This window comes from Nerophis ophidion, linkage group LG25, assembly GCF_033978795.1.
Source record: "Nerophis ophidion isolate RoL-2023_Sa linkage group LG25, RoL_Noph_v1.0, whole genome shotgun sequence".
Taxonomy (NCBI): domain Eukaryota; kingdom Metazoa; phylum Chordata; class Actinopteri; order Syngnathiformes; family Syngnathidae; genus Nerophis; species Nerophis ophidion.
Window position 1 is genome coordinate 7,758,447 of NC_084635.1, and position 24,000 is coordinate 7,782,446.

General features: G+C 41.1%; 1 protein-coding gene across 3 annotated transcripts in view; it reads left to right on the forward strand.

The window, feature by feature from the left end:
• lrrc4cb (leucine rich repeat containing 4C, genome duplicate b) overlaps positions 1–24,000 on the forward strand; it is a 340,611-nt gene that overhangs the window by 7,696 nt on the left and 308,915 nt on the right. For 2 of the 3 annotated variants that reach the window (XR_009804281.1, XM_061887372.1), the window contains exon 2: positions 6,576–6,670. The gene's annotated coding sequence lies outside the window, so the exon portion shown is untranslated. Of the gene's footprint in view, positions 1–6,575; positions 6,671–8,962; positions 9,742–24,000 lie in introns of those variants that run through there. The other variant, XR_009804282.1, reaches the window with a different exon arrangement.

Genomic DNA, 24,000 nt, shown 5'->3' on the forward strand with positions numbered 1-24,000 from the left:
TTTTGAGCCAAAACCTCCTTCCATCAGCGAGAGCTTTGAATGGTTGACCAAATACCTATTTTCCACCATAGTTTACAAATAAATTCTTTAAAATTCCTACAATATGAATTCCTGGATTTTTTTTTCACATTCTGTCTCTCACAGTTGAAGTGTACCTATGATGAAAATTACAGACCTGTATCATCATTTTAAGTGGGAGAACTTGCACAATCCGTGGCTGACTAAATACTTTTTATCCCCACTGTATATATATACATAGTACATAACCCAATTAGGTGAAATTACATAATACACCAGACTGTATCTGATGGCACACTAGCGAAAAACACCGTCTTACAGAAACCATATTATTAAAAGAAATGTTTTTTTCCTTAACCTTTTTTTATTTTTGTACATTTTTGAAAAAGCTCCAGGGAGCCACTAGGGCGGAGCTAAAGAGCCGCTTGTGGCTCGACAGCCGCACGTTGCCGACTCCCCCCGTATAGAAGAATGTATTACCAGTTTGAGTCACAATGGCATCAGTGGAACTGTCCACCCCCAGAAGAATAACGGCGCCACCTGTTCATCATCATCCGGTGAGTCAGGAAGTTAGCCTCCTAATTAACAGATGGGCTAACAAAAGACGAATCTGCCGCGCTCGCAACGTTTTGTCACCCATTAAGAGTTTCTCCTCGTTACTACGGAACGATATTATAATTGGCGGGGCAACACGTCCGTTCGGCGCCTTTTAGTACGCCGATCGATGAGCCGCCGACTGATAAACGGGCTCTAAGAAGAAAAAAGTTTGCGATCATAAAAGATTCGGCGAGGATTCTGGGGAAAAAAAAAGGCTGCGAAGCCTATGTAATAATTTAGACTCGCTAGCAGGAGAGAGGTCTCACTGTGCGCTTAGGAAACTGCAACGGCACCTCATCCGTCATCTGTCACCGTCTGTTCAGCCTATCTCTCGGGCCCAGCTGGAGATGCATCCTCCGTCTAACCGTGCCCACATAGGCAGACGTGCGGCGCCGCAAATATGACGGATGAACGCCTTGTCTTCCTCTTTCTGCAGAGTGCGACTCCATTTACACCTACCATGTTTCCGAGGAGCGTTGAATGGCTCGCGGGTCGGCGGTCGTCCTGATCCCGACCACTTTTATGAAGCGTAGACAGATGTAGGGCACACGCAAACCCTCCCTTCCACCCCGTTTTCACTCCTTACGTGACTCTAATCCTAAACGCCGGTGCTTAAAACGTGATGCGGGTGCTCCGGGAACAAAAAAAATGCGGTCGCATATTAATATGTTCCTGTCGGCGCGTGACAATAGAAATGAGTCACGGTTGAGATCTGCAGAATGGGGCGGTTTAGCTCGGTTGGTGCCAGCAATTTGAGGGTTGCAGGTTCGATTCCCGCTTCCTGCATTCTAGTCACTGCCGTTGTGTCCTTGGGCAAGACACTTTACCCACCTGCTCCCAGTGCCACCCACACTGGTTTGATTGTAACTTAAATATTGGGTTTCACTATGTAAAGCGCTTTGAGTCACTCGAGAAAAAGCGCTATATCAATCAATCAATCAATCAATCAATGTTTATTTATATAGCCCCAAATCACAAATGTCTCAAAGGACTGCACAAATCATTACGACTACAACATCCTCGGAAGAACCCACAAAAGGGCAAGGAAAACTCACACCCAGTGGGCAGGGAGAATTCACATCCAGTGGGACGCCAGTAACAATGCTGACTATGAGAAACCTTGGAGAGGACCTCAGATGTGGGCAACCCCCCCCTCTAGGGGACCGAAAGCAATGGATGTCGAGCGGGTCTAACATGATACTGTGAAAGTTCAATCCATAGTGGCTCCAACACAGCCGCGAGAGTTCAGTTCAAAGCGGATCCAAGACAGCAGCGAGAGTCCCGTCCACAGGAGACCATCTCAAGTGGAGGCGGATCAGCAGCGTAGAGATGTCCCCCAACCGATACAGGCGAGCGGTCCATCCTGGGTCTCGACTCTGGACAGCCAGTACTTCATCCATGGTCATCGGACCGGACCCCCTCCACAAGGGAGGGGGGGACATAGGAGAAAGAAAAGAAGCGGCAGATCAACTGGTCTAAAAAGGGAGTCTATTTAAAGGCTAGAGTATACAGATGAGTTTTAAGGTGAGACTTAAATGCTTCTACTGAGGTAGCATCTCGAACTGTTACCGGGAGGGCATTCCAGAGTACTGGAATTCACTTGAATTCACAACGGGGTTGCAGCTGCGATCTGACGTCGAATCATTTGGAACACAGGTGACCGGAAAATGTTGAGTTTCTGCTTTAGTAAAAACCTAAAATGTATGTTTCCGTCATTTTTTTTTTGCACATGGTGTTTTATATAGTTGCACGTGCAACAGAGCTTGCATGTGATATTTAAATTGTTGATTAATCAATTAATCGTTTAAAGACCTACTGAAAGCCACTACTAGCGACCACGCAGTCTGATAGTTTATATACCAATGATGAAATATTAACATTGCAACACATGCCAATACGGCCGCTTTAGTTTACTAAATTACAATTTCACATTTCCAACGGAGTTTCCTGTTGAAAACATCACGGAATAATGAACGTGTTTGTGACGTTATTGGTCGGAGGGGGACATGTTAGCCAGCACCAAGTCGTCTCTTTTCATCGCATAATTACACAATATTCTGGACATCTGTGTTGCTGAATCTTTTGCAATTTGTTCAATTAATAATGGATAAGTCAAAGTAGAAAAATGGAGGTGGGAAGCTTTAGCTTTTAGCCACACAAACACGCGGTGTTCCCTTGTTTAAAATTCCCGGAGGTGAAGCTTTACTACGGATCAGAGCGGTCAAGCGAACATGGATCCCGACCACTTGTCAACCGGCAGGTTTCGGTGAGAAAATTGTGGTAAAAAGTCGCCTCTTACCGGAGATCGGCGGAGCTTGCGCCGTCCATGCAGCTGCCGTCGACTTCCATCAGAGACTTGTGTCAACACACCCGTGGACACACTCCTCCGACTATCAGGTACTATTTAACTGGTGCAGTATAGCTCGGTTGGTAGAGCGACCGTGCCAGCAACTTGAGGGTTGCAGGTTCAATCCCCGCTTCAGCCATCCTAGTCATTGCTGTTGTGTCCTTGGGGAAGACACTTTACCCACCTGCTCCCAGTGCCACCCACACTGGTTTAAAAAATGTAACTTAGATATTGGGTTTCACTATGTAAAGCGCTTTGAGTCACTAGAGAAAAGCGCTATATAAATATAATTCACTTCACTTCACAACTCACTAAAACACTAGCAACACAATAGAAGATAAGGGATTTCCCAGAATTATACTTCGGCTTCCTCCCACCTCCAAAGACATGCACCTGGGGATAGGTTGATTGGCAACACTAAATTGGCCCTATTGTGTGAATGTTGTCTGTCATTCTTAGTTGGTCCTGCGATGAGGTGGCGAATTGTCCAGGTTGTACACCGCCTTCCGCCCGATTGCAGCTGAGATAGGAGCCAGCGCCCCCCGTAACACAAAAGGGAATAAGCAGTAGAAAATGGAATGGATGGATCCTAGTAAATGTGTCTAAAAACATCTGAATCGCTCCAATGCAATCGCCTTTTTTTTTTTTTACTTTTTTGAATTTAATTTTTATTTTTCTAGTCCTTCACTATCAATATCCTCATCCACGAATCTTACATCCTCGCTCAAATTAATGGGGAACTTGTCACTTTCTCGGTCCGAATAGCTCTCGATGCTGGAGGCTCACATTATAAACAATGTGAGGATTTGAGGAGCCCTCACACCGGTGATGTCATCGTCTGCTACTTCCGGTACAGGCAAGGCTTTTTTATTAGCGACCAAAAGTTGTGAACTTTATCGTCGATGTTCTCTACTAAATCCTTTCAGCAAAAACATGGCAATATCGCGAAATGATCAAGTATTACACATAGGACGGACCTGCTATCCCCGTTTGAATAAGAAAATCTAATTTTAGTAGGCCTTTAATAAGTGCAACTATGTGCAAAACCCAAAACCACAGAAGTTGGCAAGTTGTGTAAATGGTAAATAAAAACAGAATACAATTATTTGCAAATCCTTATATTCAATTGAATAGACTGCAAAGACAAGATATTTAAGGTTCAAATAAGAAATAAACTTTTTTTTTTTGCAAATAATAACTTAGAATTTAATGGCAGCAGCACGTTGCAAAAAAGTTGTCACAGGGGCATTTTTACCACATTCCTTTAAACAAAACTCTGTAAAACTTCGGGAATTGAGGAGATACAATTTTTTAAGCTTTTCAGTTGGAATTCTTTCCCATTCTTGCTTGATGTACAGCTTAAGTTGTTCAACAGTCCGGGGTCTCCTTTGTGGTATTTTAGGCTTCATATTGCACCACACATTTTCACATTTTCATATCTGGACTACAGGCAGCCCAGTCTAATACCCGCACTCTTTTACTATGAAGCCACGCTGTTGTAACACGTGCAGAATGTGGCTTGGCATTGTCTCGCTGAAATAAGCAGGGGCGTCCATGAAAAAGATTGGAACGTATATTGCTCCAAAACTTATATGTACTTTTCAGCATTAATGGTGTCTTCACAGATGTGTAAGTTACCCATGCCTTGGGCACTAATACACCCCCATACCATCACCAATGCTGGCTTTTGAACTTTGCGCCAACAATCCGGATGGTTCTTTTCCTCTTTTTCCGAAAGATACGACGTCGACGGTTTCCAAAAACAATTTGAAATGTGGACTCATCAGACCAAAGAACACCTTTTCCACGTTGCATCAGTCCATCTGAGTTTAGCTCGGGCCCAGCGTAGCCAACAGCGTTTCTGGGTGTTGTTGATAAATAGCTTTCACTTTGCATAGTAGAGTTTTATCTTGCACTTACAGATGGAGCGAACCATTGTAGTTACTCTGAGTGGTTTTCTGAAGTGTTCCTGATTCAATATGGTGATATCCTTTACACACTGATGTCGGTTTTTGATGCAGTACCGTCCGAGGGATAAAAGGTCCCGTTCGTTTTTGTCTTTGCTGCTTTCGTGCGGTGATTAATCCAGATTCTCTGAACTTTGTGATGATATTACAGACGTTAGATAGTGAAATCCCTAAATTTGCGATAGCTCGTTGAGAAATGTTGTTCTTAAACCTGTTGGACAATTTGCTCACAAATTTGTTCACAAAGTGGTGACCTTCGCCCCATCCTTGTTTGTGAAGGACTGAGCATTTCACTAAAGCTGATTTTATACCCAAATCATGGCACCCACCTGTTCCCAATTAGCCTGCAAAACCGTGGGATGTTCAAAATATGTGTTTGATGAGCATTCCTCAACTTTCTCAGTCTTTTTTTGCCACTTGTGCAAGTTTTTTTTAAACTTGTTGCAGGCATCAATTTCCAAATGACCTAATGTTTGCAAAAAATAAAAAAGTTTTCCATTTCCAACGTTGAGTAGATTGTCTTTGCAGTATATTTAATCGAATATAGGTTAGAAGATGATTCCCAAATCATTGTGTTCTGTTTTTATTGAGCATTTACACAACGTGCCAACTTCACTGGTGATGGGTTTTGTACAAACTATGAAATACGGATTGCATGGCTTGTTAAGAACTTTAAATATGCGGCTAGTGCAGTAGAGCACATATTTATACATAAAGATTGTCCAGTCCCAAGTTGATGTCAGGCTTGCCACTGACAGTTTGTTTTTGTTTTAGTATTTCCTCTGTGTGTTTAGTATTTCCTGTCAGCACTCTCATTTCGGTTCAGCTTCCTGTTTGTCTCCCTTAATGCTTTGTTTCCCCTCAGCTGCGGCTGAATGGCACCTGACCACACCTGGTGTCAATCAGCCCGCTCCTATTTGTACCTGCTTTGTCTTCCCTCAGGGCTGAATTATTGTCTTGTCGATGACTTCCGCATTGTCGCTCCTGTCGTGTCATTGCAGCGTAGCGATAAGCTATCTTTCGGTATGTGTTTGTAGCTTACTGCTTTTTGTTCCCTGCTTCAGTTTTGTTTTCAGTCTACAAGTAACGACTTCTGTTTTCCTGTTTGCTACCCGCTAGCTTCCACGCTAGGCCCCTTTTTGTTTCTTGCTAGCTTCCATGCTAAAGACCTTTTTGTTTGTTATCCGCCCACGTGCGCGCTTTTTGTTTGTACCCTTTGTTTTGTGTCTTAGTGTTTAAATTAAATCATGTTTTCTCACCCCATGCCTGCCTCCATCTCTGCATCTTGGGGTTCGTCAACTACTAAGTCTGACAGTTGATAGTATGAAAACTTGAACATTATCCTTTTTAGGTACACTTATTAAAGATTCTAAATGTCTATCTGTGGTTATTGGAATTAATCATGAGTTAACCACGGCCAAAATGCAATTAAGTTTTTTAATCGATTGATAGTGCGTCAACTGGTAGTTTTTCTTTGGCAGAATAGCACTATTTGTTTAACAGCACTCATTGTATCGATCAATGCACCAAAGAAAGCGCAGTGAAAATCCAAGAACTATCAAATTGGTGAAGACTTGTGTATCTCTTCAGTTCAAACAATTGTATATCAGTATTGTCGTTTGAATGAGCCTTACTGTCATCTTCAGATGGACCAAGGATCAAGCCTGTCATGAACTAGAAGGCCCTGGAACATCAGTGTCCGTGTCAACAATGAAGCACATTTTTAACAACCATGGACTGGGTGAGTGCCAAGAAAAGCTCCTGCTTAGAAATCAACACCACCAAGCTCGGCTGACATTTTTAGCTGCCCATATGGACCAGCCAGATGCCTTCTGGACAAACGTTTTGATATTCAGACAAGACAAAGATTGAGCTATTTGGCCATAATGATAAGATTATTCAAAATAATTAAAGTTAATCTTTTCCAACCTGAGAATACTTTAGCACCTGTCAGGCATTTTTTTTAAGCCGTTTTGCTGCCATTGTTTAAGAAAAGTAAACACACAAAATAGAATCACAAATAACTTTTGCTCAAATTAGCAACTAGACAACAGAAACATGGACACAAGTGGATGTTCCTGACAAGGTGGTGCGTGTCAGCGGATGGCGTGACCCCAGGATGTAGTGACAGAAGGCGGCGTGCAGTTAGAATAATTTAATTATTTACCAAAACTGCAGAAACAAAAAGGCTAGCAAGAATAACTCGTGCAAACTGATAAAAAGCAGTAATCCAGTGCTGGAAAGAAGCAACGAGTGAAATAGACAAATTTAGAAATAGAAAATAGGTGTGCTGGTCAGTGGCCTAGTGGTTAGAACAGGGGTCACCAACCCGGTGCCCGCGGGCACCAGGTAGCTCGTAAGGATCAGATGAGTCGCCCGCTGGTCTGTTCTAAAAATAGCTCAAATAGCAGCACTTACCAGTGAGCTGCATCTATTTTTTTAATTGTATTTATTTACTAGCAAGCTGGTCTCGCTTTGCTCGACATTTTTAATTCTAAGACAGACAAAACTCAAATAGAATTTGCAAATCCAAGAAAATATTTGAAAGACTTGGTCTTCACTTGTTTAAATAAATTCATTTATTTTTTTTACTTTGCTTCTTATAACTTTCAGAAAGACAATTTTAGAGAAAAAATACAACCTTAAAAAGGATTTTAGGATGTTTAAACACATATACATTTTTACCTTTTTAAATTCCTTCCTATTCTTTCCTGACAATTTAAATCGATGTTCAAGTTTTATTTTTATTTTAAACAATAATAAATACATTTTAATTTAGTTCTTCATTTTAGCTTCTGTTTTTTCGAATATTTGCGAAATATTTCTTCAAACTTATAATGATTAAAATTCAAAAAAATTGTTCTGGCAAATCTAGAAAATCAGTAGAATCAAATTTAAATCTTATTTCAAAGTCTTTTGAATTTCTTTTAAAATTTTTGTTCTGGAAAATCTAGAAGAAATAATGATTTGTCTTTGTTAGAAATATAGCTTCGTCCAATTTCTTATATATTTTAACAAAGTGCAGATTGGATTTTAACATATTTAAAACATGTCATCAAAATTCTAAAATTAATCTTAATCAGGAAAAATTACTAATGATGTAACAATTTTTTTTTTTTTTTCTCTCAAGAAAATTCGAATTACCTAGTTTTTCTCAATTTTTTTCGGTTGAATTTTGAATTTTAAAGAGTCAAAATTGAAAATAAACTCTGTTTCAAAATTTTATTTTCATTTTTTTCTTGTTTTCTCCTCTTTTAAATCGTTCACTTGAGTGTTTTTTCATAGTTTATTCTCTACAAAAAAAGGAAAAAAAATGTACGACAGAATGACGGACAGAAATACCCATTTTTTTTATATATCGAGATTTAGTTATTAAAGGAAAATTGAGCAAATTGGGTATTTCTGGTAATTTCTTTAAGTGTGTATCAAACTGGTAGCCCTTCGCATTAATCAGTACCCAAGAAGTAGCTCTTTGTTTCAAAAAGGTTGGTGACCCCTAAGTTAGAGTGTTCGCCCTGAGATCAAACCTCGGCCGAGTCATACCAAAGACTATAAAAATGGGACCCATTACCTCCCTGCTTGGGACTCAGCATCAATGATTGGAATTGGGGGCTAAATCACCAAAAATTATTCCGGGGCGCGCCCACCGCTGCTGCTCACTGCTCCCCTCACCTCCAGGGTGGTGAACAAGAGGAAGAGTCAAATGCAGAGGACACATTTCACCACACCTAGTGTGTTTGAGACAATCTTTGGTACTTTAACTTTAACTTAAAACATGGAGTTCAAGCAGAAAGTACAATGGAAATAAGCGCATTAGAAAACCCAGGAAAATAACTAACAAAGTCCAAAGTGTCATGTGGGATCAGGACAGTTGCAACAAGACAATGATCCCGAATACACATTCGTAAAAAATGGTTTTGGCAACCGGGTTCTGACACTTTTTTAATCAATGATTTTCTGACACTTTTTTAATCAATGATTTTCTGTTATGATCCGTTGTGTAGTTTTTGACTCCTTTGTGTTTGTGTTTTAGTTGGGTGCTGATTAGTTTCACCTGCCTCTGATTACTGTGCGGGACGCTCACCTGCTCCTGGGCACTAATTAAAGAGCTACTCATTTACTGCTTTTCGCCACACTCGGTCTGACTGTCTTGTTTTCTGTAAGCAACAGGTTACTTTTGTGTACATCTTTCTCCTGGTGTTGATGCATGTGTCAGGTTCAAACACAGAACTAGCTAGTAAAAAGGACAAGGAGCAAGGAATCAAACAGAGACATGATTCAATTTAGCTCACGAGGAGGATGAGTGGAACTGCACCCTCGTACAGTGTCACCCCACGCTCAGAGGAAAAAGTTCCAGCTCCTCTACATTTATTTGGGCATTCCCTGATTACATAGCTGAAGCTGCTTCTAAGGGGAGGGGTCACGTTACTCAGCAGCCCAGCACTGGGTCATAAACAGTCAAAACAAAATGTGCTTGGAGCGGTGTCGAGTTCACCCCTTCTCTGCTCGTCCGCCTTATCATCTTGAAGACTTCGGGTCCTGATACGGCCCCTTACTGTAGCTGTCCAGATCTGAAAAACAGACACTTCTACGGTGAGGCGCATTCCATGGCACACAGTGGAGATTTACAAGCTCTCCGCCTTTACTTGATCAGAACAAGGACAGCTTTGTGAGCACAAGTAGATAGTAACCAGGGCCAGTTGCGTGATAACTTAAAAACTATTTTTCTGACAGCATGTTTATCTTTTGATTCGCCTTAGCTCGCCGTGCTATCGGCACGCTTGTTTGTAGTTTTTTATTTTTGAAGGATTTTATGAGAATAAATCATCGTCTTACCTGCGCCTTGCCTCCGGAGTTCCTGCTGCGTCTTGGGAGAACGATCCGCGCAGGAAGATGCGACCCAAGCGTAATTCTTTTACGGGATTTCCATGACCAAAATCAATTATTTTATCTCTATGGGATGTAATATAACAGGTGTGCATCTGAAATGTGTGGTGCCTCTCTAAACAAAACAAAATGGCACACTTAGATACATCTATGCATATTTCAGTTGCTATTTTCAACGTCAACAAAGAAATGTTGTACAAAAACGCTCAAACGTAAGTAAGGCTCCACTTTTTCAAAAAACGCGCAAGCTTGTTGCTAATTTACCTTAGCTTTGCCATTGACGTTAAGTGGGATATTTCAACACCACTAAATGTGTTGATGAATACTAAAACTGAAATGCACTTTTACAATCAAACAGCTGGTGTGTAATAAGTACAAAACTTACTGTATTAACACTTTGTAGAGCGCAACTGACTATCTATAGTTGGCCGAGAGTGGGGGTTGAGGGGGTGCAAAATGTTTTCTTCTTCCGAGGTGGGACGTAAGACAAAATAATTGAGAAGCACTGCCTTATAGGTGGGGAACCACTGTTCTTCAGCTGATTTAGTTTGACGTCAATGCTTGTGTTTAAAAAGAAAAAAAAACGTGTTTTTTCCTGACTCATCCACTGGTTCGACAGGGTCCTAGCACCTTTGAATCACGTCGATGTATTATTTTCTATATAAATGCACTGAGCAGACGTTTTAACTGCTATTTCTTTGTTTTTTTAAGCCGGTAGGCAGCTGCAATGATGAACGAGTCTACTGCTAATGAAACAAGGAAACCTGTTGAGAAGAATTAAGTGTATAAAGTGTCATTTTAAATTAATAATATATATCTTAAAGGGCGTTTGGTGTTCTCCTTGTATTGTCAGGCAGCCTTTCTGTTGTCGTCCATGACAGCAGCGTTAACTCCAGACACCACGACAGCATACTATTTTTTATTATTATTATTATTATTATTAATGAAATGATTTGTTGTATAAAATATGATTCTGTATATGAATAGAAATTCAATGGTTTCACACAACTCTGAACCCCTAAAGGTATAAATATTTCTTTTTTTGTTTGTTTGTTTATGTGTAGTTGAGTAAAGTTGTACAGTAAAACGTATATTTTTTTTTCAATTTATTTCAGGTATTTTTTTTTTTTAATTCAAGTGCAAAATAAGTTTTTGAGCTATATATAGATATATATGGGTGGGGTCGGGTAACTTAAAAAAGATGAATATCATCCTGGATGCTGTGTTTTGCTTTGTGAAAGCAGTGTTGATGTAGACCACATTGAAATGCAAATTTACTTTCATGCTGGAAGTTAGCTGAGCGCATCTGTGCCATTTTTATGGCTCCATACACCTGTCAATCACTAATCCACTCATACGAGACATGACGGTACAGTAGATCCATGCCTATTCGTGGTTAGGCATTCTTAAATTGTAACGAGTAATGGGTGACTGATTTCCTTTTTTTTCCGTTTTCGCACCTCTTTGAAAAAGCTCCAGAGCTAGAGCTGCAGGTTGCTGACCCCCGAGCTAAGTGATTCTTTGGCGTACAATTAGATAGAGCCTGCGTACCACTACCACAGTCTGACAATCGAAAGCATAACAATTAGTCCAGAGACAGCTCTTATCTCAAAACACTCTTAAATTGGGGCACTCTTAATTTGAGGTATTACTGTACTACGGTGGTATTGATTTTTTTTAGTTCATCCATCCATCCATTTTCTACCGCTTGTCCCATTCGGCGTCGCGGGGGTTGCTGGAACCCATCTCAGCTACACAGGGGCGGGGGGCGGCGTGCACCCCGGACGGGTCGCCCGCTTATCGCAGGGCCAACATAGATAGATACATATATATACACATTGTTAGCTGACTTTCATGTATGTTTATTTACAAGTTAGAATGCATCAAAAATACAGACATGTGTTCTTGTCTCTAAAAAGGATTGAGAATGATAGGCAACATTCCCCAAATAGTGAAGTTCCCCTTTAAGGCAAGTGTAAACCTTGTTTAATTTATTTTTACATGTTTGCGTTGGTAAAAAAAAAAAAATTGGGAAACCTTTCACATTTGAACCAGTTCCAATTTGTGCAAAGTGTAACAAGCTTCTAAGTTTTAGTTTTTATTACTAAATTGGAAGGTGTTGAAATTGCCAATTCTAATCAATAGCATGTAAATGGCATATCTAAGTAGATTAGCATCAAGCTAGCACATTTTGAAAAGTGGAGCCTTACTTTAGAACGCTTTCCATTAACAATTGGAGTTGACCACATTTAACCATTTTATTGTTTGGAAAAGCAGCACGGTGGTACAGGGGTTAGTGCATGTGCCTCACGTGTGGGACGGCGTGGCGCAGTGGGAGAGTGGCCGTGCGCAACCCGAGGGTCCCTGGTTCAGTCCCCACCTAGTACCAACCTCGTCACGTCCGTTGTGTCCTGAGCAAGACACTTCACCCTTGCTCCTGATGGGTGCTGGTTAGCGCCTTGCATGGCAGCTCCCTCCATCAGTGTGTGAATGTGTGTGTGAATGGGTAAATGTGGAAGTAGTGTCAAAGCGCTTTGAGTACCTTGAAGGTAGAAAAGCGCTATACAAGTACAACCCATTTATTTATTTATTTATTTATAGCAATATGGACATGCATATGTAATATTGTCGTTATGTATGAGATTAAAAAAATAAAACTACACACAAAAAACATGTAATAAAAATAGAGGAAATTTGATTTAAAAAAAAAACCTGAAAGCATATCTCAAGTCTTCGCTAAGGTTTTTTCTTTTATTAGAGCCACATTTTCATACTTGCCAACCCTCCCGGATTTTCCGGGAGACTCACGAAATTCAGCGCCTCTCCCGGGACAAATTTTCTCCCGAAATTCACGCCCCCTCCAGCTCCATGCGGACCCGAGTGACGTGTCGACAGCTTGTTTGCAAGTCCGCTTTCCCACAATATAAACAGAGTGCCTGCTAATGACGTTATAACTATAGAATGATCGAGGGCGAGTTATTGGTTATTTTCTTATGTGGGTTTATTGTTGACGTCCTCCCAGCACGGTAACAACACACAACAACAGCAGTCACGTTTTTTTCGTCTACCGTAAAGCAGTTCGTCTGCCGTAAACAGCAATGTTGTGACACTCTCAAACAGGACAATACTGCCATCTACAGTGCATGCATATGTGACAATAACATATACAGATTTTAGAGCAGTGGTTCTCAACCTTTTTTCAGAGATGTACCCCCTGTGAACATCTTTTTAATTCAAGTACCCCCTAAGCAAAGCAAACCATTTTTGGTTAAATACAGCACTATGTCATGAGTTTCTGATTTATTAAATTGTATAAGAGTGCTAAATTCAGTTTCTGATTTTTTAAGAGTGCAAAATATTGCTCATTTGTAGTGGTCTTTCTTAAACTATTTGGAAAAAAAGATATTAAAATAACTAAAAACTTGTTGAAAAATAAAAAAGTGATTCAATTATAAATGTGGAAGTAGTGTCAAAGCGCTTTGAGTACCTTGAAGGTAGAAAAGCGCTATACAAGTACAACCCATTTATTTATTATTATTTGCAAATAAAGATGTCTTTATTTATTATTATTCTTTATTCTTTCCATCCATCCATCCATTTTCTACCGCTTGTCCCTTACGGGGTCGCGGGGGGCGCTGGCGCCTATCTCAGCTACAATCGGGCGGAAGGCGGCGTACACCCTGGACAAGTCGCCACCTCATCCCAGGGCCACCACAGATAGACAGACAACATTCACACTCACATTCACACGATTATTATTATTCTTTATTTATTATTTATTAATACAATTCTATTAAATTGTATAACAGTGCAAAATACAGTTTCTGATTTTTTAAGAGCGCAAAATATTGCTCATTTGTAGTGGTCTTTCTTGAACTATTTGGAAAAAAAGATATTAAAATAACTAAAAACTTGTTGAAAAATAAACAAGTGATTCAATTATAAATAAAGATTTCTTTATTTATTATTATTCTTTATTTATTATTATTCTTTATTTATTATTTATTAATACAATTCTATTAAATTGTATAACAGTGCAAAATACCGTTTCTGATTTTTTAAGAGCGCAAAATATTGCTCATTTGTAGTGGTCTTTCTTGAACGATTTGGAAAAAAAATACCTAAAAACTTGTTGAAAAATAAACAAGTGATTCAATTATAAATAAAGATTTCTACACATACTGTGATGAGGTGGCGACTTGTCCAGGGTGTACGCCGCCTTCCGCCCGATTGTAGCTGAGATAGGCACCAGCGACCCCAAAGGGAATAAGCGGTAAAAAATGGATGGATGGATGGATGGATAGCTGTAAATATACTCCTCCCCTCTTAACCACCACCCCCCCACCCCCCACCACCCGAAATCAGAAGTCTCAAGGTTGGCAAGTATGTATATTTTAGCCATTTTATTTGTATTAATTTCTAGTTTTTCTTGGTTTATTTTTGCTGGGTAAAGTTTCACAAAAAAACCTCCTAGTTTGTGAACCCTCACTCGCAAAGGCAATAAAACCAATTCTAGTTCTGACTCTAATATTTGCGAGACAACCTTGGGAAGAACTTGTGGAATTTATCCTTGAATGAACTTGGCATCGGTTTGGTCACAGGCCTCCTTCCATGGCCTGAAAAAGGTGCACTTAAGATCATAAAGCTCCCACCCTCATGTTGACAAGAGCTCCTAGTTTGGATGCAGAAAGGGAGAGTGTTGTGAAAGGTGTAGGACAGCAAATTGAGGATGCTGCTGAAACCAGTTCCTTGGAATGATACATTTGTACCAGAGAATAACAGATTGGCATTTGGTCCTCCTGGTCATTTTGTGGAATTAGTCCACCAATGTCAGAATGTGACGTGTGTCGCAAAAGGCCCGTATCGACCTGACGGAGGAGGGCCCCATTCTGTGTAATGGCTTCGCAAAGGGTGGTGTCACCCCCACGCTCCCCCATGACATTGATTATAGTCCTGTGGCCAATGATAGTTTGGCCTCTCCTTGATTATGTGAGGTTGAAATAAACCCTGCATTGTCAATGTGTGGGGTTCTTGTCAGCATCCATCTGGAAAACTACAACACAAGGTAGGATATCGTACAGTAGGGAAGGGATTCATACGGCCCCATTTCTGGGTAAGAACCGGGTTAGTCGTTTTGCAATGCAGTCTGCTGAAAATGATGGAAAGTGCCACTTTACGTAGCAACTGACGCCGCGGTCACGGTTGGAATTGCCACAAAACACATTTTAAGATATTCAACACTCCACTGCCATCTGGCAGCTAAAGTGGATAGTAGTAGTAGACCCCCCACCCCTCCCCCCCTAATTTGTCATGTTTCATGTGTCAGGTAAACCGCGACGAATAGGACCTTATGGATTCCCTTCCTATCATGCAGTCAGTGGTAAAACTACAAAGCCCCAAACCAGTAAAGTTGGCACATTGTATAATTTGTGAATAAAAACAGAATGCAAAGATTTGCAAATCCTTTTCAACTTATATTGAATTGAATAGACTGCAAGGACAAGATATTTAATGTTCAAGCTGAGACACTTAATTTTTTTTTTACCAAATAACCATTAACTTAGAATTGCAAAAAAGTTGGCACAGGGGCATTTTCACCACTGTGTTACATGGCTTTTCCTTTTAACAACACTCAGTAAATGTTTGGGAACTGAGGAGACCAGTTTTAAGCTTTTCAGGTGGAATTATTTCCCATTCTTGCTTGATGTACAGCTTTAGTTGTTCAACAGTTCGGGTTTCTCCATTGTGGTATTTTAGGCTTCATAATGTGCAACCCATTTTGAATAGGAGACAGGTCTGGACTACAGGCAGGCCAGTCTAGTACCCGCACTCTTTTGCTATGAAGCCACGCTGTTGTAACACATGGCTTGGCATTGTCTTGCTGAAATAAGCAGGGGCGTCCATGATAACGTTGTTTGGATGGCTACATAAGTTGCTCCAAAACCTGTATATACCTCACAGCATTAATGGTGCGTTCACAGATGTGTAAGTTACCCATGCCTTGGGCACTAATACACCCCCATACCATCACAGATGCTGGCTTTTGAATTTTGCGCCTATAACAATCTAATGGTTCTTTTCCTTTTGTTCTGGAGGACACCATGGCCACAGTTTCCAAAAACAATTTGAAATGTGGACTCGTCAGACCACAGAGCATTTTTCCACTTTGCATCAGTCAATCTTAGATGAGCTTGGGCTCAGGGAAGCTGGCGGTGTTTCTGGGTGTTGTTGATTAATGGTTTTCGCTTTGCATAGTAGAGTTATAACTTGTACTTACATATGTAGCGACGAACTATAGTTACTGACAGTGGTTTTCCGAAGTGTTCCTGAGCCCATGTGGTGATATCCTTTACACAATGATAAGGGATCGAAGGTCCGTAATATCATCGCTTACGTGCAGAGATTTCTCCAGAATCTCTGAACCTTTTGAAGACTTTACGGACCATAGATGGTAAAATCCCTAAATTCCTTGCAATAGCTCGTTGAGAAATGTTGTTCTAAAACTGTTCCACAATTTGCTTACAAAGTGGTGACCCTCACCCCATCCTTGTTTGTGAATGACTTGGCATTTCATGGAAGCTGCTTTTATACCCAATCATGGCACCCACCTGTTTCTAATTAGCCTGCACACCTGCGGGATGTTGTTTAGTATAATTTAGCGTCCTGGAAGAGTTAGTGCTGCAAGGGGTTCTGGGTGTATGTTCTGTTGTTATGGTGCAGATGTTCTCCTGTAATGTGTTTTGTCATTCTTGTTTGGTCTGGGTTCACAGTGTGGCGCATATTTGTAACAGTGTTAAAGTTGTTTATACGGCCACCCTCAGTGTGACCTGTATGGCCATTGATCTATTTCTTTGACTTGTGTGTGTGTGAAAAACCGTAGGTATTATGTCTTTGGGCCGGCACGCAAAGGCAGTGCCTTTAAGGTTAATTGGCCCTCCGTACTCCTCTTTACGTCCGTGTACACAGCGGCGTTTAAAAAGTCATCCATTTTACTATTTAAAACCGATACCGATAATTTTCCGATATGACATTTTAAAGCATTTATTTCTATTTGTAGGATTTGCAATATAACTACAACTAGTCTTACTGTCAGGTTCAAACACTGATGACATCTATTAAACAAGACAAAAGGCAAAGAATCAAACGGAGACAGAATTAAATTTGGACTTAGAATCTGAGGAGAGACATGGCCACTGTACACTCTTTGTACAGTCTGCACCAAGCTCTGCCCCAAGACCGTACTCCTCCTTCTTTATTTGACTTTCCCCCGCCCTCCTTCCCACTGCTGCTTCCTCAGGCAAGTTGGTCGTGACCAGCGTTGCCTTCGTTTCCTGAACAGTTCAATGAAAGTTCCATAAAATTGTTCAAAAAGGGTCCCATAAAATAGATCAAAAAAAGAGTTCCTCTGGTTGGGCAGATCCTCTCTACATGCCCCTAAAGCTGATTGTAGTCAGCTGGAGGCGTGTCTTAATGAAATTAAACAATGGATGTCCGCTAACTTTTTGCAACTCAACGCCAAAAAATCGGAAATGCTGATTATCGGACCTGCTAGACACCGACCTCTATTTAATAATCCAACTTTAACATTTGACAACCAAATAATAAAACAAGGTGACTCGGTAAAAAATCTGGGTATTATCTTTGACCCAACTCTCTCCTTTGAGGCACACATTAAAAGCGTTACTAAAACAGCCTTCTTTCATCTCCGTAATATCGCAAAAATTTGCTCCATTCTGTCCACTAAAGACGCTGAGATCATTATCCATGCGTTTGTTACGTCTCGCCTCGATTACTGTAACGTATTATTTTCGGGTCTCCCCATGTCTAGCATTAAAAGATTACAGTTGGTACAAAATGCGGCTGCTAGACTTTTGACAAGAACAAGAAAGTTTGATCACATTACACCTGTACTGGCTCACCTGCACTGGCTTCCTGTGCACTTAAGATGTGACTTTAAGGTTTTACTACTTACGTATAAAATACTACACGGTCTAGCTCCATCCTATCTTGCCGATTGTATTGTACCATATGTCCCGGCAAGAAATCTGCATTCAAAGGACTCCGGCTTATTAGTGATTCCCAAAGCCCAAAAAAAGTCTGCGGGCTATAGAGCGTTTTATTTCGGGCTCCAGTACTCTGGAATGCCCTCCCGGTAAAAGTTCAAGATGCCACCTCAGTAGAAGCATTTAAGTCTCACCTTAAAACTCATTTGTATACTCTAGCCTTTAAATAGACTCCCTTTTTAGACCAGTTGATCTGCCGTTTCTTTTCTTTTTCTTCTATGTCCCACTCTCCCTTGTGGAAGGGGTCCGGTCCGATCCGGTGGCCATGTACTGCTTTGCTTGCCTGTGTATCGGCTGGGGACATCTCTGCGCTGCTGATCCGCCTCCGCTTGGGATGGTTTCCTGCTGGCTCCGCTGTGAACAGGACTCTCGCGACTGTGTTGGATCCGCTTTGGACTGGACTCTCGCGACTGTGTTGGATCCATTATGGATTGAACTTTCACAGTATCATGTTAGACCCGCTCGACATCCATTGCTTTCCTCCTCTCCAAGGTTCTCATAGTCATCATTGTCACCGACGTCCCACTGGGTGTGAGTTTTTCCTTGCCCTTATGTGGGCCTACCGAGGATGTCGTAGTGGTTTGTGCAGCCCTTTGAGACACTAGTGATTTAGGGCTATATAAGTAAACATTGATTGATGATTGATCCTGCAATCTGTCCGCTTGGAAGTCCAGGGAAGTTTTACGAGCATTCTTCTTGGAAGGTTTCAGCCTTTTGTCTTCTTGTCGGGAACACAATGTAATACAAAGTTTTATTTGATAATTTACACACAATTTTTCTGACACTTACTTACTAAACCAAGTTTTTTTTTTCCTGCATATTTCTATTTGCTATCGTAATATAATCAAGCTAGCATCTTTAGCATTAGCTAACATGCTAACGTGACAAGACCTGTTTCACCTGAATATCTATGCGGCTCTTCTCGATACGCTGACATACCACCATACCACCGTACCGACTGTCTTTCATCCACTTTAAAAAATCTTGTTTTCACACATAAACAATCTTTCTCCTTCTCCCTCTTTAGTTTTCTGTTTTGTGCCCCCAAGGACATTCTTTTCTGCCTCTCCATTATGTTTAGCTTACAGTCGATGACAACCGGATTCAAAAGAAAACACTCCTTCTCCAGTACGTGATTGAGTGGGCGCGCGCTCATCAAAGTGCGGGATGTGAATGGGCGGCGGAGTAATCACAGACGGTGTTATTGATCGAGTCCTTTACACATGCAAAAACTGGTGAAAAAAAAAACAAAAAAAAACTACTGACTGGAAACAATAGCAGTTCCATCATTCTTGTGCAGCGATGCATAGCTTATTCACTTTTTCATGCAGTGGGCAACATCTCAGGGCTAAATGGAGCAACACATACTGACCTTCTCTGAATTCCACTCAAAAGGCATTTGATGCAGTTTTTCATTATGATTTTTTTTTTTTATTATATAGAAACCCAAGTAGCATTGTTGAAATTAGCATTGTTCACCAAGGATAATATCAATCAATGTCAATCAATGTTTATTTATAAAGCCCCAAATCACAAATGTCTCAAAGGACTGCACAAATCATTACGACTACAACATCCTCGGAAGAACTCACAAAAGGGCAAGGAAAACTCACACCCAGTGGGCAGGGAGAATTCACTTCCAGTGGGACGCCAGTGACAATGCTGACTATGAGAAACCTTGGAGAGGACCTCAGATGTGGGCAACCCCCCCCTAAAGTAATTTATCTAAAACAAATTGCCTTTTTGGCCGGAAACAGGATTTTGATTGTTCTTTCTTGTTTTGCTGTGCAAATAGGCTAGACCAGGGGTCACCAACGCAGTGCCCGAAGGCACCAGGTAGCCTGTAAGGACCAGATGAGTCGCCCGCTGCTGGCCTGTTCTAAAAATAGCAGCACTTACCAGTGAGCTGCCTCGTTTTTTTTAATTTTTATTTATTTACTAGCAAGCTGGTCTTTCTTTGCTCGACACTTTTAATTCTAAGAGAGACAAAAACATCCAATAGAATTTTTCAAAATCCCCAAAAATATTTTAAAGAGTTGGTCTTCAATTGTTTGAATACATACATTTTTTTTTTTTTTTTTACTTTGCTTCTTATAACTTTCAGAAAGACAATTTTAGAGAAAAAATACAACCTTAAAATGATTTTAGGATTTTTAAACACATATATCTTTTTACCTTTTAAATTCCTTCCTCTTCTTTTGGGACGGCGTGGCGCAGTGGGAGGGTGGCCGTGCACAGCCCGAGGGTCCCTGGTTCAATTCCCACCTAGTACCAACTTTGTCACGTCCGTTGTGTCCTGAGCAAAACACTTCACCCTTGCTCCTGATGGGTGCTGGTTGGCGCCTTGCATGGCAGCTCCCTCCATCAGTGTGTGAATGTGTGTGTGAATGGGTAAATGTGGAAGTAGTGTCAAAGCGCTTTGAGTACCTTGAAGGTAGAAAAGCGCTACACAAGTACAACCCATTTATTTATTTATTTCTTTGCTGACAATTTAAATCAATGTTAAAGTAAATTTATTGTTTTTATTGTAAAGAATAATAAATACATTTGTAAGCGTCAATATATACCTTGATGTTGCAGAAAAAAAGTCCATATGGTTTTTCAACCGATTTCCGAACTCTAAAAGGGTGAATTTGGCGATGTAAACGCCTTTTCAATTGTTCGCTGTCGGAGCAATGACCTTTCACCCGTGACGTCAAAACGTGAAGCAATCCGCCATTTTCTCAAACACATTACACGCAGCAAGTCAAACCAGCTCTGTTATTTTCCGTTTTTTCGACTGTTTTCCGTACCTTGGAGACATCATGCCACGTCGGTGTGTTGTCGGAGGGTGTAACAACACGAACATGGACGGATTCAAGTTGCACCACTGGCCAAAAGATGCGAAAGTGGCAAGAAATTGGACGCACATTTTACCGATGACAGCTATGCTAGGACAGAGATGGCAAGAATGTGTGGATATCTTGCGAAACTCAAAGCAGACGCATTTCCAACGATAAAGTAAAATAAATCACAAAGGAGAGTTTTGTTGATGTTATTGACTTATGTGCTAATCAGACATATTTGATCACGGCATTACTGCAAGCTAATCGATGCTAACATGCTATTTAGGCTAGCTGTATCATTATGCCTCATTTGTAGCTATATTTGCATCCAGCCTTTCCCTCCATCCACATTTAATGCCAAACAAACACTTACCAATCAACGGATTAAAGTTGCACCAGTGGTCAAAAGATGCAATCGTTGGTTAGAAGGCTATCGCCGAAGTCGTCCTCGTTGCCACTGATATGGCATGATATGGCTCAATAGCTCAGTTTCTTCTTCAATTTTGTTTTCGCTATCTGCCTCCACACTCCGACCATCCGTTTCAATACATGTGTAATCTGTTGAATCGCTTACGCCGCTGGAATCCGAGTCTGAATCAGACCTACTATACCTTTCTGTGCTATTTGCCATATTTGTTTAATGTTGGCTTCACGCAGTGACGTCACAGGACAATAGACGGGTGGATACGACGACGGTTAAAATCAGGCACTTTGAAGTCTTTTTCGGGATATTGCGTGATGGGTAGAATTTTGAGAAAAACTTCGAAAAATGAAATAAGCCATTGGAAACTGATTTTTATTGGTTTTAACCCTTCTGAAATTGTGATAATGTTCCCCTTTAAGATACCCCACCCGGACAGTCCCGCAAAAGAGGACATGTCCGGGGAAAAGAGGACGTACGGTCAGTCTAAAATAGGCATCTTTCCTCCTTGTCGTCAATGGTGACACCACAAAATATAAATAAGAACTATGAAATATTGTCATACTCCCTTTTGTTATTCTTTGTTTTGTATCCTTTTCCTGTTTGCGCTCGTATTTCTTAGTTTTACTCGGCGTGTCATTTGGTGACTTCACACCTGTTGTGAGCGCCGTCGTTATCTGTTGCTGGTTGGCAATTACGAGGGTTAACAGTCCCGCATTGCCAATCAGGAGGTTTTATCTTCCACGGTAATCCGTCTGATTTGTTGTTGTTTTTTTTTACCTGCTTCCTGTACAAACTGTTAGGTGTTTTTCTGCTATTTTTGCCTCGCCTCATCATCAGTGTTTAATCACCCGGGGTGCAACGTTACGGCCACGTTCCTTTGATTGATTGATACTTTCATTAGTAGATTGCACAGTACAGTACATATTCCGTATTGGTTTGGTTGATATCAGCACTTCAGTCATCGACAATTATATTATTTGAGAATAGGACATTGAAACAGTGAAGGACCTGTGCGTCGCCTGCCTTCTCTGCGTCACGGGGTCACGCCACAAGCATGACGATGCAACACCGTGACACGTGAAAAAATCGGGATACCGTGCAAAAGTCCATTTATGACGGCAACCCAATTAAGTTGTGATACATCAGTAGAAGCATCTAAGTCTCACCTTAAAACTCATTTGTATACTCTAGCCTTTAAATAGACTCCCTTTTTAGACCAGTTGATCTGCCGTTTCTTTTCTTTTTCTCCTATGTCCCACTCTCCCTTGTGGAGGGGGTCCGGTCCGATACGGTGGCCATGTACTGCTCGCCTGTGTATCGGCTGGGGACATCTCTGCGCTGCTGATCCGCCTCCGCTTGGGGTGGTTTCCTGCTGGCTCCGCTGTGAACGGGACTCTCGCTGCTGTGTTGGATCCGCTTTGGACTGGACTCTCGCGACTGTGTTGGATCCATTATGGATTGAACTTTCACAGTATCATGTTAGACCCGCTCGACATCCATTGCTTTCCTCCTCTCCAAGGTTCTCATAGTCATCATTGTCACCGACGTCCCACTGGGTGTGAGTTTTCCTTGCCCTTATGTGGGCCTACCAAGGATGTCGTAGTGGTTTGTGCAGCCCTTTGAGACACTAGCGATTTAGGGCTATATAAGTAAACATTGATTGATTGATTGATATAAACTTTGTACATGTAAAGTGAGATTTGTCAGGCTTCTGTCATTATTTTTGATGATCATGGCTTACGGTTTTTGAAACCCCCAATTTTCTGGTATTTTCAATAAACTACCGTATTTTGCGGAGCATAGGGCGCTCCTGATTAAAAGGCGCACTGCCGATCAGCTAGTCTATTCAGGTCTTTTTTCAAACAAAAGGCGCATCAGACTATAGGGTGCATTAAAGGGGTCATATTAGGGTGTTTTTTCCCGAATTAAAAACACTTCCTTGTAGTCTACATAACATGTGATGGTGGTTTGGGCAAAATGTTGCATTTATTTTGTTTTACAGACTTTGCGGTCATTTTTCCACGCACCATAGTAACACTCGTATGTTGAAGCACAGACCAATCCATCAAGTGGTGCGGCTTCATAGCTTACCCGAAGTCGTACTAAAAACATTTTGACAGATTTTTGAGGGTAATGTTCTATATTATCAATGGAACATTTAAAGTTTTGGTTTTGTTTACTGCCATCATATTGCAGTCTACACATATCTCTTATGTGTGACTGCCATCTACTGGTCAAACTTATCATTACACCATGTACCAAATAAAATTGCTTCGAGGTCAGTAAGCACGACCAGAATTATGCCCGTACAATTGGTACACCGGGTTATAAGGCGCACTGTCTAGTTTCGAGAAAATGATAGAACACACGAAAAATCCTATCATCTAAAAAATATGGTATAAGCAAATTTTAATCGTCAAAATTATTTTTTATAATAGGGCCTGGAATATCTTGAGTTGCATGTTATGAGTCAATGTCATATATTAGTTTCACCTAATAGATATAATTGCTGGTATAAATGAACCTTTGGGTGGTATTCAGCATTTAAATCCCATCCTAACACTCATTTGTATACTCTGGCCTTTATATAGACCCCCTTTTTAGACCAGTTGATCTGCTGTTTCTTTTCTTTTCTGCTCTGCCCCCCTCGCCCTTGTGGAAGGGGGGGGGGAGTCCGGGGGCCATGGATAAAGTGCTGGCTGTCCAGAGTCGGGACTCGGGGTGGACCCCTTGCCTGTGCATCAGTTGGGGACATATCTGCGCTGCTGACCCGTCTCCGCTCGGGATGGTCTCCTGCTGGCCCCACTATGGACTGGATTCTTACTATTATGGTAGATTCACTATGGACTGGACTTTCACGATATTATGCTGG